This window comes from Lissotriton vulgaris, chromosome 1_1 (genome assembly GCF_964263255.1).
Source record: "Lissotriton vulgaris chromosome 1_1, aLisVul1.2, whole genome shotgun sequence".
NCBI classification, from domain to species: Eukaryota; Metazoa; Chordata; class Amphibia; order Caudata; family Salamandridae; genus Lissotriton; species Lissotriton vulgaris.
In genome coordinates this window covers 156001489-156017177 of record NC_141685.1, presented here as the reverse complement: position 1 = coordinate 156017177, position 15689 = coordinate 156001489, and the positions used below count along the sequence as shown (strand labels likewise).

Here is a 15689-nt window from a genome sequence, read left to right as displayed (position 1 = left end):
GAGACAGTTGTGCTCTTAAACCAGAAACTCAAAACCTAATTAGAACCTACAATTCAGTCTTGTCGAGGATATAAAACCGTATCAAATATAAGGAATAAGCCACAGACATAGGAAAATTAGAAATAAGCTGTTCCTTCAATTGTCGCTTTGACACATGATCTATGCCTCATTGTCACTGATCTGGTGATTAAATCTCCATGGTATTTACCTCTGTTTTCTTTGCTATCTAGCACGTTGTGGATTTGAAAAACTGCAAATAAATTATTTAAAAGAATAAATAAGCTGCCTAGATTAATTGCAAAACTGACCGAAATACTCATAAATTCTTTAAAATACCAATATATTCATTGAAATACAGATATATATTCATTAAAATACAGATATATATTCATTAAAATACCGATATTCATTGAAATACAGACTGTCACTTCCATTTGTCACTTTTCTGTAAATACTCTTAAGTCCTTTACATCCGTGTTTTGAAGATGCTCATCTGAAGTGAAGCTATAAATAAATTTTTACAGCAGCAAAGTGTGAGGCCTTGTACTTGAACTGTTTGACCCTTAAAAACATTCACGTCTGTGACATCTGAAATCCCAGGTCTTTACAGGTATACATGCTTGTTTGTGTGAAATGTATTCACTGCTGGAGCCTGGAGGCGGCGGTTCCGTCCGCAGCCACCAGAGGGCGCTCCTCGCCTGCTGATGAAACCCACTGAGCTGCACACTGTATGAAAGGAAGAAGCGTTTCCTCTTCCGGGTCAGCGGTGGCAGAGACAGCACCAGCAGCGGCGGTGACATCTCTCTTCCCTCTCCTGGTGTGTTCAGCCTGCTGCAGAGGAGGAAGGAGCCCTGTCTGTCTGTGCAGTTACCTCCAGCTTCAGACCCTCACAGACCCCAGGAGGAGGAGAGAGCCTGGACAGGTTTCTGCTCAGGTAGGAGAGCTGCCAACTCACTTGGCTGCAATTTATTAATCCAAGGATCAGATCCCCCCACCCTCCTGGCATTCATGGTGAGGTCAGGAGAGCTCCTGCTGTGCCTGTCCAGGGGTGCAGAGGAGGAGAGGCCTGTCCAGGGGTGCAGAGGAGGAGAGGCCTGTCCAGGGGTGCAGAGGAGGTGAGGCCTGTCCAGGGGGGCAGGGGAGGAGAGGTCTGTCCAGGGGTGTAGAGGAGGAGAGGCCTGTCCAGGGGTGCAGAGGAGGTGAGGCCTGTCCAGGGGTGGAGAGGAGGTGAGTCCTGTCCAGGAGTGCAGAGGAGGAGAGGCCTGTCCAGGGGTGCAGAGGGGGTGAGGCATGTCCAGGGGTGCAGAGGAGGAGAGGCCTGTCCAAGGGAGAGGCAGAAGAGGTGAGGCCTGTCCAGGGGTGCAGAGGAGGAGAGGCCTGTCCAGGGGTCCGAGGAGGTGAGGCCTGACCAAGGGAGAGGCAGAAGAGGTGAGGACTGTCCAGGGGTGCAGAAGAGTAGAGGCCTGTCCAGGGGTGCAGAGGAGGTGAGGCCTGTCCAAGGGAGAGGCAGAAGAGGTGAGGCCTATCCAGGGGTGCAGAGGAGAAGAGGCCTGTCCAGGGGTGCAGAGGAGGTGAGAACTGTTCAGGGGTGCAGAGGAGGAGAGGCCTGTCCAGGGGCGCAGAGGAGGTGAGACCTGTCCAGGGGTATAGAGGAGGTGAGGCCTGACCAGGGGTGCAGAGGAGGAGAGGTCTGTCCAGGGGTGCAGAGGAGGAGAGGCCTGTCCAGAGGTGCAGAGGAGGTGAGGCCTGTCCAGGGGTGCAGAGAGGAGAGGCCTGTCCAGGGGTGCAGAGGAGGTGAGGCCAGTCCACAGGGTGCAGAGGAGGAGAGACCTGTCCAGGGGTGCAGAGGAGGTGAGGCCCGTCCAGTGGTGCAGAGGAGGAGAGGCCTGTCCAGGGGTACAGAGGAGGAGAGGTCTGTCCAGGGGTGCAGGGGAAGTGAAGCCTGTCCAGGGGTGCAGAGGAGATGAGGCCCGTCCTGAGGGGTGCAGGGGAGATGCCTGTCTCGGTGGAGCAGAGGAGGCGAGGCCTGTCCAGGGTGCAGAGGAAGTGAAGCATGTCCTGTCCATGGGGTTAAGTGCAGGTAAGGCCTGTCCAGGAGTGCAGAGGAGGTGGTACTGTAGTGTAGTTCCTATTATCTCCATAGGCATCTGCGCATTGGAATAACATCAACAACAAAAGACCAGTAACCGAGGTTACAAAGGATCCCCTGCTGACAACATTAGACTTAAGGAGTTTTGCCAGCTAGCTCAGAGGTCACTAGAAACTTTCTCGAATGTAGGATGAGGTATTATAGTGCCTACTTAGACAAGAAGAGATTTAGCTTCTGACAACCATACAACATGACAACTTTGTATCTCCATGAGTTAGGAGTAAATCTCCAGAGTCGTAAAAAACAATAGAAATGGTTTTACTCACTTAGTCATGCATTCTTAGTTTCACTCGAGAGTGTAGAGAAAGAGAGACGGGCGTTTTCAATAAAAGGTGTTATTTATTGAACAGTCTGTTTTCTCACACAGGAGAAGTGAATTGCAATGATAGCAACACTTGTTATAAAATATAGTGCATACAGTAAAAAGAGTATTATAAAGTAATACTGCAAAAGCATGTTATCGTTTATTGCCATACCATGCATCTAAAACATATCCTAAAATCTATACAATAGAAAGCGAACTAAAAATAGCTAAGCTAACTCAACTGATGTAATCTACCTTATGCCTACCCCGTGTTCCTAACCTAAGTTATGAACGGGAAAAGATAAGTGAGAACCTCAGTTAAGTTAAATAATTTCTCTGCCAGATTATTCTAAAAACCAAGAATCATTCTCTGCGGCTAATCAGCTCCATACCTTGTTTCAGAATGTGAGAGGACTGGAATCTCTGAACTCGATATCCCGGCAGCCGGGTGTGGCAAGCAGGGAACACCGGAGCTGGATTTTCTCGGCTGGAGAAAAAGGCAGCTTCTCTCTCAGTGCGTCAAGTAGGAGGGTCGGCTGGGTTCAGGTCTCGCATCTGCTGGGCTTGGGACGAGGTCAGTCGATCAGCTCCAGAAAACCACCGCGTGTTTGACTGGACCAACCTGGCTGCTTTTATACTAGCTAGGTGACTGGTTTGACGCACAAGGTTGGACATATGGACGTCACTAGGTGCATGAAGAGCGCAATGCTCTCCAGGGGTTCGGGACAAATTAAACATGAAGTGCGTAATGCTCTCCAGGGCTTTGGGACAAATCAATACTGGAGGATTAAGAGTTTCCCCTGAGGCTACCATATGTTCGTCATGTCCCAGAGCCGATTTGTATTCTCTAGGGGCCATGTAGTCAGAGTTTTGTTCCTTCTTTTGGATGATCTCCCTCTTTGTTTAAATTGTTTCTCCCTGGGTGTAATATTTTTATTACTTTCCCATCTATTTATAGGAGTATTTGAAGAGTTTTTTACAAACGACTTCTCTGTGCTATCTGGTAGTTGGGGCTTTAGTGGTTTTCCTCCCAAACTATCTCTACCCAGTTCTTCATAGCATTTTTCCATTATTCTGGCTAGTTCAGAGGGCTGGTCTTCCTCATCTATTTCTCTTAACCTATGGCGGATTGCTACAGATGCTGCTTCACCCCTTACATTAGCTAATAATATAGCTGATACCTGTTTAAAATTTTTCAGTAACTTCATACCTAAATTTAAGGCTGGTTCTGGGCAATATTCATTCTGAATCTGTTTCAGAATGTCTGGTATTACCGCCATAGACTGAACACCGTGTGTTTTTGTATAGATTGAAGCAAAGACTGTACCCCAAGTGTCGCAGTCTTCCACATTTGGTGCAATTCCCATTGGTAGACAAATGGTCAGAATTCTGTGTTTGTAATGAGGTGTACTATCAGGAAAAACTGCCTTTATTTGAGTGATTTTTTGTGATAGGCAAAATGGTATTTGTTCCCGTTTAGTAGGTAACTTTCCAATTACTGACTGAATTGTTTGTGGTGTAATTTTATTTGTAGTCCCCTGATGAGGGGTATGTTGTGGGAGTCCTATTGTCGGGTGGACCGTCAAAGTCCTCATGACATATTGGACTAATTGTCTGTGAATTTTAACTAGTTCTTCTAGCTGGGTAATCACCTCTTCTTTAGACATTTTCCTTACGTCCGGATGAGGTGTGTAGCCGGCTAAAACTGGCCAAGTTGCTCCCGGTCTCCCTAGTGGACCGGGCCTTGTTATGTGTTCACAGTGTTGTAGGGCCCCTTTAAACCAAAGCTCGTGCTGTTGGTAAGTTAGTGGAATCTCAATTTCTTCATGGGGAACGTGTTCCGTTGGAATATCACCTGGTTCATAGTAGTGAAACTCTTTTGTTATTTGATTTACTTCTGGGAATCTTATCCAGGAATAGAATACCTCTGTCTGCCGATATTCGTGTGCCTCCACTACAAATACGACTGTCCCACCTTTCGGTGTTACACCGTTGTTTATTAATTTGTAAGTCAAAATTTTCCTTATATTTATTGGAATAAGTTTTGCTTCCGCATTCGTTTGTAAAATGCTATCATCAGCTTCTATTAACCGTCTAGCAAGATCTCTCGTGATGGTGTTTTCTTCGTCCGACTGCATTTTTTATTCAGAGTAGGATTCAAGGGAACAGAGATTAGGTGCACAATATTTTGGAACACTGTATCCTTCAACGCTGAATAAACCAAGAGGGTCCCTGCAGGAGTTTTTTCATCCTACTCGACTCTGGCGGATATTGCCCTCCTACTCACTCCAGACGTCTATGGAGTATTATGGATAATATAAGGGGTTGAGTGGAAAAGCATGAGCGAGTAACCCTATTTCTAGCGTTGGATGATCGCCTTCCTTGGAAGGGTTTAATGAGTTGGCGAAGCCGCCACCTCCTCTCCACAGTTGCGTGGCAGAAGTCCGGGCATACGAAGTATGTTATTGACCCCCTGGATCTTTTTGCTTCCGGCCTGGCCTTCTCAGCAATTGCCTGTCTTAAGAGGAAGTTGCCGAAATAGACTAAAATAGCCCTTGGATACCCCCCAGCTTTGACCGGGTGTCTTAGAGTAAGAGGGACATGGTGGGCTCGTTGAAAGTCCCAGTTCTAGCTAGACAATTCAGGGAGAGAGTCACAAAAAAGTTGTATTACGAAGGAGCGGGCGTCTCCCCCTTCAATTTCCTCAAGAATACCTAGCACGCGTAGAGTATTCCTACGTAATCGATTTTCCATGTCCTCCAGCTTCCACCTCACATCTGATAGTTCAGCCTCATGTGCGTCAATCTGTTCGTGATTTTCATCCGTCTCAGACTCATTAGAGACAATTCTAGACTCTAAATTTGTCATTCGATCACTAAATGTCCCAACTTTTCTTGAGAGTTTGCGCACCACCCCTTGAGCCTTACGGAGAGCAGCTTGGGCCTTGCGCCCATCATGAGATGTCTCCTCTCTGTGCGCTGCTATAGCTTGAAGTACAGTTTCAATTGTAGGTGAGGTTGAGCATTGGTATGTTGGGGAGTCCGAATGTTGTGTTATATTTACAAAGCTTGGCGGTGTTAATGATGCTGTGAGGTGATTTGATGGCGTGTAGTCCCAAGCTAGCTCTGCTGTATCCTGATGGCTCTTTCTGCGTTTTAGGACAGTTTTTTGGCCTGCTCTATGCTCTTTTGCACTCATTTTGTCATCACTTAAATCACTCAGAGGAGATCCTGTGTCATCAGACCACCCAAGTTCGTCCGAGAATGAGAAAAAATCGCTCGCATCTTTATCTCTGTCCGGGTCGAAATCGATACATTTTGTGTTAATTTTAGCTGCCATAGAACTCATTGGCTCCGTCTGGGGCACTTCTATTTGAATTGTGCTGTCAGGCATTTTGCGATCATCTGTATGCACCTGAGTATCTATAGGGATAATGTCATCGATGGCTATGTGGAGGGGAGTAGTAATTTGTTCAGCCAAGTCCGCAGGAGTTCCTCCCCCTTGTACCACAACACCCCCTATCCCATTCATGCTTGCTTCAACCCCAGCTGCTGTATCATTATGTGTAGGGCTTACTGTGTTAGCGTCAGTTGTCCCCGTTATCACAGTTATCCCAGGGACGTCCTCGTCGCTGCTTTGCTGGTTACTCTGCTCATCCACCGCCTTCGCCCCCTTTGCAGCTGCTGGTGTCTATTGAGTTCCCGGCTGACTCCTCCCGCCTTGACCCGGAAGGAGTTTCGCCGGCGTCTTGCGGAGGAGGTCAATGACAGAGGGGGCAGTCAGACTTCCCTTCCGCGTAGAAGTTACACCCTGCTTCGGTGTCTTAGCTGGAATGTTTTCGGTAGCTCCTGGGGCAGGCTCTGGAACACCACCCGCTTGCCTCACAGGCTCCGCACCGTCCCGGTCTGCCAGTCTTGCCGCCCTTGCTTTAGCAGCCGCCGCCGCATTCTTTGGTGCCATGACGCTTCCACTGACAGCCACGGCACCCCTCCGCTTTGGAGCTCCGACAAGGTACGTCTGACCAGAGGTTCTCTGAGACTTGTGGCTGCCGCTGCACAGGTATCGGATCACTACGAGACCAATTAGGGATCCCAGCGTTGCAACTTGACTCCTGATCGGCACTTTTGTGTCGTCTATGATCACGTTTTCCAGAATCTCCATTGCTCTGTTATGGGGTTATTGCATTAGTGTATACTCAAAAGTTCGGTATAACTTCAGCGGCGGGTTTGAAATTACTTCTCAATTTCATTTTAACCATTTATGCTGCAGAATCCGCATATTTTCTTAGACCTCAGCACTGGTCTGTGCGCACTGCAGTCTCACAAGACTTCCCAGTTGGGAAACCCAGTGATCACTCTCCTCCAGTTCTTAGGAATTCCCACCACACAATTCTTGGGGAGAAATTAGACCTAGGTCTACCAAATGCTGATGCAACTTTTCATTTGTGCAATTACTCAAAATGTGTTCCTTCATAAACAAATTATAAAGTCCAGTAAAATCATGCACATTGTGTCCAGTTAACCAACCATCCAGTGTCTTTACTGAGTAGTCTACGAAATCTATCCAGGATTGGGTCTGGGTTTTGTGAGCCCCCCTGAACCTAATTCTATAGTCCTCAGTAGTGAGTCCAAAGCCCTCAATCAGAGTTTCTTCATGAGGTCATAGGACCCTGCATCTGGCCCAGAAAGGGCCAGAAGTCTGTCTCTGCAATTACCAGAGAACAGTTCCCAGAGACCTCTCCACTGGTTTTGGCAAACATACCAATCTTGAGAGAGATCGCTATGCAGTGACTATAAGTCAGTTCGAAGGAAAAGAGAGAGGGCTATGAGGGTGGAGGCCTGGGAAGGCCCGATCAGGCGGCTAGGACATGCAATAGCAGAGATTTTTAGAAAGTAATACACACTCCCTATTTCAAAAATACTAAAGATCCGACACTGGACTCATATGTAGGTGAAGAAGCATGGGGTGGTACACTGTGAATTTATATTCACCTCAAACACTGCTCCTGTGGTGCCCTCTAGTGACACAGATACTAAATTGCAGGTTTCTTTTTCACTCTCAGAATTCAGAAGAGAGTTGGCGGCCTGTGTTGCTGGAAAAGCCCCAGGACCTGATGTGGTGCCGATAGATCTTTTTCAGGAAAACCAAGATTTGTGGGCTCTGCTGCTAACAAATGTTTTTAACAGCATAGTTATAGATGGGCCTCCACCTTCCTGGAAACATAGTGTAATTATTCTGATATACAAAAAGGGGACTGGGGAAGCCCAAAGAACTATAGGCCTATCTCCTTATTGGACACAACTGCCAAACTTATGGGTTGGTTCCTTTTATTCAGGCTGGAAGAGTGGACCCAAGAAACATCTTAATGCAGGCTGCAGTATGCCTTCCAGAGGGAAAAAGCCACTACAGACCAATGTCTAAACCTGTCACTATGTATAGACAAATATACCAGATCGAAAGACGGGAAAATCTACATGGCTTTTATAGACGTATCAGCTGCATTTGACTGCGTGAGCCATCAGAAACTTTGGTATTTATTGGCAGAGATGGGGATTGATCCACTTATAATTAACTTTATCCGCCAACTATATGTAAATGCCACTGCATGTGTCCCGTATGGCAAAAATGGGAAATGAACCCGGACCTTTAAGATCACTAGAGGAGTTAAGCTGGGATGTGTCCTCGCCCCGTTTCTTTTTTTTCTAGATATACTAACAGGGTTGAGGCAGCCCTCTCGGACTCATCCCCGGACGTGCCCGTGTTTGACACCAACCCACTACCAATGTTAGCTTACGCCGAGGATGCAGTGTTAATTGCAGGCTCATCCCTGGACGTGCCCGTGTTTGACACCAACCCCCTACCAATGTTAGCTTACGGCGATGAGGCAGTGTTCATTGCAAGAATGGGGGAAGCTCTCCAATGGCTCATAACAACATATGCATCATTCATGGCTTCGCTGGACCTTAAAGTAATTGATACAAAATCTTCTGTCATTATAGCAGGGTCTGGCAAAGCTGATAAATCCCCACACTTCCATATGGATTGCCAGAAAACAGAAGTGGTAGAGTCCTTCCCATACCTGGGAGTCTTATTTGATAAAAATCAAACTTGGGAGAACCTGGTATCGGCAAGAGCACTAGGAATGGAAAGAAGTCTGAAAGCTATTAAGGCCTTCTCCAAAAGTTAGACACTAGCCCCTTGACCCAATTAAAACATTTCTCAGGCCAAAATGAAGGCAATAGATACATAAGGGGCAGGAGTCTGGGGTATGGCGCCTACCGGCTGTCTCCAAAAACTTGAAGATAATTTTTAAGTCCCTAGTGTTTCTACCTTCCACTTATTCAAATGATATCTTACATATAGAATTGGGGTTACCTTACATGTTACATACCATTAGACTAGCACCAATTTAATACAAAACATATTTAAAGATTGTTTAAAATTAGACCATTACAATAAGATCAGATGGCTGAGTTATGTGGAATCGGAATTAATGGCAATTTGGTTGTGAGAATTATTTAAGGATTAAACGGCATGCAGGAAGATTTCAAAACAGAAATTAATTGAGATTTTTATGCGGAGGACTCATTATCTTCGCAGGGAAAGGAATTACAGAAAAAAGACGGTCCTTGCATATCATCTGATTTCCCCCGGGCCAGAGGGAGGATATTCCTATCTAGATCTAGATAGGAACTATTGAGATTTTGTCTGACTCTCCTCCCCTTGATGTTAGGTTATACGGAGAGAAGATTCAAACACTCAGATTAATGCCGTGCCCCTGCGACAACCATTCCCCCCAATCCGACCTGCACCTAGTCTTGTTTTGTGGGTTTTATAAAACAGGAAGAGAAGACTTTATCCTTCCGATTTTAAGGCGCCCCAATTTTAAACAATGCCAGGTGGCACGTTACTTCTTTTAATCTCTGCCTGATCCCTTTGTCTGTTTTTCGGTAGCCACCTGTTTGTGGGCCTGTATGAAAAGGAGAAAGGCGCGAGGTTGGTTTTAACTAACAATTATATGCAGAAATGAGTAACTTGATGTAAGCTGACTGCATTCGGTCAATGAGGCACATGATGCACTTTAGGAGATAAAATGTCCTGTAAAACTATTTGTTGTTCTTTTTAAATAATTCTCTTGCTCTAGGATTTTAACTTGTTATGAACTGGGGCTGGTTGTTGATCACTGATTTAAATTGTGCTTTTATGATCTGTATTTAAGAGATTGAATAAAGATTTTATTGATTGATTTTTGTCTCAGAGTCTCACCCCTCTGTGCTCCCTCTCCCTGCTGCTTAGAGCTGCTGCAGCAGTGTCCCTGTCATGGCATTGAGGCGCTCATGGTAATCCAAGGCCCCGGAGCAGTGTCTGTCCTCAGCGCATGCGCAGCTGTTAATGCAAGTCCGTCTTTAACCCGCGCTCCGATGCGGGAAGCAGTGTCTGTCTTCAGCGCATGCGCAGCTGTTAATACAAGGCCCTCTTTAACCCGCGCTCCGTGGCGGGAGGAAGTGTCTGTCCCCAGCGCATGCGCAGCTGTTAATGCAAGTCCGTCTTTAACCCGCGCTCCGGTGCGGGAAGCAGTGTCTGTCTTCAGCGCATGCACAGCTGTTAATACAAGGCCCTCTTTAACCCGCGCTCCGTGGCGGGAGGAAGTGTCTGTCCCCAGCGCATGCGCAGCTGTTAACCCATCAAGACCTCTTTAACCCGCGCTCTTAGTTCAGTCCTGGTGTTTTCTGTTTATCTGAATGGAAGACAGTGTGGATGGTCCCAGTTGCGTCCCCTCTCGGTTGGACTCTGTAGGCCGCGCTTCCCTGCGGGCCGCTCAATGACACACTCTTACAGTTTTATGTGCTTCGCTATTCTCAGCGCATGTGCGGCTATAACGAGCATACATCCTGCGCATGCACAGCTACAGATCATCAGAGCGGCTCTTGTCCCGCGCGCGGTTTGTTGTCACGGGTGTGTCCCCTCCAACCAGGCCGACACTGTCCCCCCTTCTGCCCGGGCACTCCCCTCTCGAACCCACAAGAGAGGTAAGGGGAGATAAGGCCTAGAGGCAGCAGTGGAAGCGGTGGAAGAGCATTAACGTATGAGACCTACAAGGGTGTGGTGTCTGTGGGGGCGGGGCCTGTGGCAATGGGGCGGGGTCTGTGAGTTGGGGGCAGGGCCTGTGGGAGTGGTCAGAACAATACACCTACACAGCCTGGAGGCATTGACTGTTTTGTGTTCCTCACTGGAGACTAGTTTGTCCTTACGCTTCAACTGTGGAATGTGTTTTTTGGGAACCCTAATCGCTCCAACTTTAGTTTGTATCGTGTAATTTTTGGCGGATTTATACTCTGTAAATATGTTACCATAATATCTAATCCTATATACTTCGCTCTATTGTGAAGCGCTCTGACACCGCTGGGTAAAGTATGCGCTATAAAAAAATGCCTAAATAAATCCAATGCCCTGCGACCAGGCAGTTGGAGGCTCGTCGTGGCCTTGGGGCTCCCAGTCACACGTCCTCAGGTCTGTAGACTAAAGACTATTGCACCTTGCAACTCAGAATTGGCAATTCCTCAAGCTCCGGCAGGCTGCTTTTGGAGGCTTCAGGCATGATTCTGAATGCCGCCATAGTCGCCGAATCTCAAGTTGCACATTCTTACCTTGCTCCTGGGACACTGCAACCACAAACTTTACCCACTTGCTGCCCGCATCTATAAAATATGTTTTTGACACAAGTGTGTCCACATGAGCATCTTTTAATTTGGCTGATCGAGGTTTTGCAGCAAATATTTTTTTAACCCTTTGCGTGCGTGCGTCGGCCAACGGCCGTCGCAAACACTACCTCAGTAGTGCTGCGCACGTCCGTTTGCCGACACAGCCCCGCCCGCGCATTCGAAGACCCACACCGCAGAGGAATTGCCGCTGCAGTAAACGGGTTAAAGCCATGCTCTTGTATTTACAATCAACAGAAGCTTGTGCAGTGAGGGCTGGTGCTGTTCCTGACATCCCGTTCATTTTGTGGTAGTGCCTGGATCAGTCTTCAGCGCATTCCTTGCTCCCAAATGGTGCTTTTCAGGCCCTAGACTCTTGCTGTGGTTCAGTGGGCTCCTAAATCAAGCTTTTGAACTCTTCATGAGTGCAAATAAGCCCATTCGAACCCGAAACCCACTGCTCGCGCAGAACTTCAGCATGAGCCCCTGCCGCCTATCTCCTTGCACGGAAAGCATCAATCGATCTGGAAGACCAACAACGTAAACCTCCAGCCCGACCTTCTGCGACACCTGGCCTGCTCTTTGTGCCATGTCCACCACCGCCATCAACTCTCTCCTTACTCCCTGCGACACTCTCCAATGCGAACGGGGCTCTTGGCTTAAAACTTGAGAAAGTAAACCTTCAGCTGAACTAATCTGGGGCTCTATCTAATTCGCGCTCTATCGTGATCAGCGTGAACATTTGACTTTAACCTGGTCCAGCATGACCAGATTGCCTCGGTTGGCGCTTTATGTTTTTAGGTGCTATATAGAAGTTTATACTTTGAAATTCATATCTCCGGTTATACTGATTGGATTTTTGCCTTTTGGGTTTCGATTTGTTAGTCAAACTAAGCTCTATTGTTCTAACCTGGTGTTGATTTTTTGTGCTGTTTACGCTGTTTTACTGTTTGAAGTGTTGCACAAATATTTACACATTGCCTGTAAATTAAGCCTGACTGCTCTGTACCAAGCTACCAGGGGGTTGACCACAGTTTAATTTGGGGGTTTGCGTGTGCCTTATCCTGACTAGGATTGTCAAATTCTGAAAAGGAGCATACAGTTATAACTAGATTCTTTCATCAATTATACTCAAGCATGTAATTAAACCTCATTTCCTTTGCAAACTAAACAAAATATTATAAGATCCTTCAAATCATAAAATACAGCGCAGAGTCTTGAGATTTCTGTTTTTCAATGTATTCTTTATTTGTACTCAAATGCATCAGCCCAGCCAACGCGTTTCGTCCAACATGGACTTCATCAGGGTTGGAATAGTCTTTTATAGTAGCTCACCAAGGTGCTATTTCTGTAATCAGATGTAGTATAGATATATAGGCAATCACTGTATAAATCATGATTGATTTAATTCCTTCGATCCATATTGAAATAGTTTTATTGAAAAACACCAAGTCGCTTATTCTTATTAACCACTTGGATGCTAAGGGTGGTGCCTGCACATCAATGTAATTTCCATTGAAATCAATGGGAATTCCATGACGAGTTACCCTTGTCATTAGCGGCGAAGAGGTTAAGAGATGCAATATCAATAAGCTTGTAATCACCATTGCATCCAGTCAGATAAAATCATGATAGGATTATTGCCTTTGATAAGTCCTAGCATGTAGTCTCGTCGGGTATGCAAAGCCATCTATCCGATCTGATAGACAGACGGTCTTGCATGCAACGGTGATTGGCTATATATCTATCCTACATCCGATTACAGAAATTGCACCTTGGTGAGCTTCCTTGCACCTGCTTCACTAATGATTGCTGCTCCTGTGTGGGCGTAGGGTAGGCTTCGGTGAGCTCTTACCCCTTATTTTTGTTAAAACTTTATTTTGCATTTAGGTATGAGTAAAGAAGTACACTAGGACAAGTAAAATCCTTTGGCAAGTACAGGTAGACATAATACACACTGTCAAGGGCTCAATCAATGCCACAGAGTGATCACATGTTACATAAAGCAAGTCCCTCGGCTGCTAACATATTTTCTGTTACAATCGTTCTTGACTCTGATTCACATAAACAGTGTTTACAATCATGGCATGGGAATACATCAACTGTACGAACGTCAAAAAAGGAGTTTAGCATCCGGTGTAGTTGATTATTGACATGTATCTCGGGACAGTCTAACCCACCCCTGTTGGGACTATGCCCTGTTCTTTCTGGATAGGAGAGGTCTTGCCGCTGCGCCTCTAGGTATGTTCTGAAAGTTCCCCAGATATCTCTGGGCCTGGAGGTGGGGGGACCGTTATTGCGTATAGGTCGCTGTGTGTGGAACAGGACGCCATGCTCTTCAGCCATCCCTTCACTGAGGGTGCTGTTCTGCCACCTCAATGAATGGATACCTTCCTTTTGGCCAGAAGTAAGCTGATGACAACAAACCTGCAAATTGCTGGTGGGAAATGCTTTACATATCCCAACAGGGCAATCTCGGGCAAGGGGGTCATCGGTACCTTAACCAAGCCACTCACTATCTTATGTATTCCTACCCAGTATGAGTGTTTGCCTGGACAGGTCCAGGCGAGGTGGGCGAAGTCTGCATTTGGAGCGTTGCATCTTGCACAATGGTGCGGTCTGGTAGGGTCTATCCTGTGGAGTCTGGAGGGCGTAATGTATATCCTACAAAGAAACTTAAAGTGTATTAGTTTGTGTCGGCTATTAAGGGAGACATTTTTCGTAACTGCACAGCAGGCAGCTCACTGTTCTTCTGTGATCGGATTACCCAAGTCGGTCTCCCAGGCAGTGCGTACTCTGCCTACGATTGCAGCGCATGCCTTATAGAGCTGGGATATTAGATGTACCCCTCTCTCGCTGCTAATCACTGTCGTGAGTGGGGGGAAGGAAGGAGGTTCCAGAGGGTAGTCCGGTAAAATAGCTCGCAGGGCAGAACAGATTCATAGAAGAACTTATCTGTCCATGAATGTAGCACCAGGGAACAAGGACTCGTAACCGGGATCAAAAATATGTCCATCTGGAAATAGAACGCCTATCTTAGCAATGTCAAATTTAGCGCATGTCTTCTGTATGAGCTTTTTGCTAGTTATAGGTATCCATTTAGGGGTCGGGAGTGGGAGATCGGAAGAATAAAGCAATGGTGTGTGTGTTATGCAACGCAATTTCTCACATGCCCAACTAGTGGTCGATGCTCGTTGGATATCTTTGGGCAAACCCTTCGGTAATATCGCTGCTAAAATGTCCAGGAGGACTAAGTCAGACTCTGGTCGGAGGTGTGGAATTCTGGCATCAGGGTGGTACCATGTCTGTGCAAAACTGCACTGTGCAGCCAAATAGTACAGTTGTAAATCAGGGACCCCGAACCCACCTCTATCGCAGGGGAGTGTCAAAACCCGCCAGTTTACCCTGGCGTTTCCGCCACCCCATACTAATCTTATTAAGTGTGATCGAAGGGTCGAAAAGAATTTATTTGTGAGAGGGATCGGGATCTTTTGAAATAGATATAAAAATGTAGGAAGCACAACCATCTTAATGAGGGAAACTCATCCAGCCATGGATAGTGGGAGCTTTAGCCATTTCTCTGTTTGAGTCTCTAATCTGGAAATAGCTGTCCGTAATTGCGGCGGATGATCTGCTCTTTTTCTAAGTGTATATGTATGGCCAGGTTGTTAACCGAGTCAGTATTCCATTCCAGGGGGCATTCCAAGTCCCACTTGTCTGTGCTGGCAGTGAGAGGAAAAATTACAGATTTGTTCCAATTGATTCCCAGTCGAGAATGTCTGCCAAAGGGCAGAATTTCCCGGATAAGGGGATCCAAATTAGTCTGGGGGTTGCGTACATATAAAATCGTGTCATCTGCATACAATGATACTAACAATGGGCCGGTGGTGAACTGTAAACACCTATGAAGGTCTTTCTGTTGGAAGTGCCTCATTAGTGGGTCCATGGCTAAAATGAACAACAGAGGCAACAACGGGCAGCCCTGTCTCTTGTTGCGTGAAAGTGAGAAGGGAGCCGTCAATGTACCATTTAGTTGGAGACGGCCAGCGGTTGACTGTATAGCAGGGCAGTCTTGGCAATGAAACCAAACGGCATCCCCATGCACTCCATGTTGGATAAAATAAAAGGCCATTCAAGGGAATCAAATGCCTTTTCTGTATCAAATAGGATTGCCGCAGCAGGGATTTCCGGGTTAATTCTATGCAGAGTGCTAAATAATGTACGTAGATTGAAGGCTGTCGAGCGATGGGGTATGACACCAGACTGGGCCGGGGAAATGATAGATACTATTGAGAGAGACAGGCAACATGCCAGAGCCTTTGCCATTATTTTGTAGTCTAGGTTTAAGAGTGATAACGGTCAATAGGAACCACATAGCAGGGGGTCCTTGCCAGGTTTGGGGAGAAGGGGGGCGTGGCTTGAGGCTCTGCGAAAATGGCCGCACTGTAGTGCAGCTGCGCCAGCCACCGGAAGAAATCTGCTAATATCCTTGCCCAGATATCGCACAGTAGCGACACTGCATGTGGGAGTGAACGGC

General features: G+C 46.7%; 1 long non-coding RNA gene across 3 annotated transcripts in view; it reads left to right on the top strand.

The window, feature by feature from the left end:
- The first annotated feature begins 818 nt into the window (after nt 1-818).
- LOC147737922 (uncharacterized) overlaps nt 819-15689 on the top strand; it is a 288729-nt gene continuing 273858 nt past the window's right edge. For all 3 annotated transcript variants that reach the window (XR_015304735.1, XR_015304733.1, XR_015304734.1), the window contains exon 1: nt 819-934. This is a non-coding gene — a long non-coding RNA (uncharacterized LOC147737922). The remainder of the gene's footprint in view (nt 935-15689) is intronic.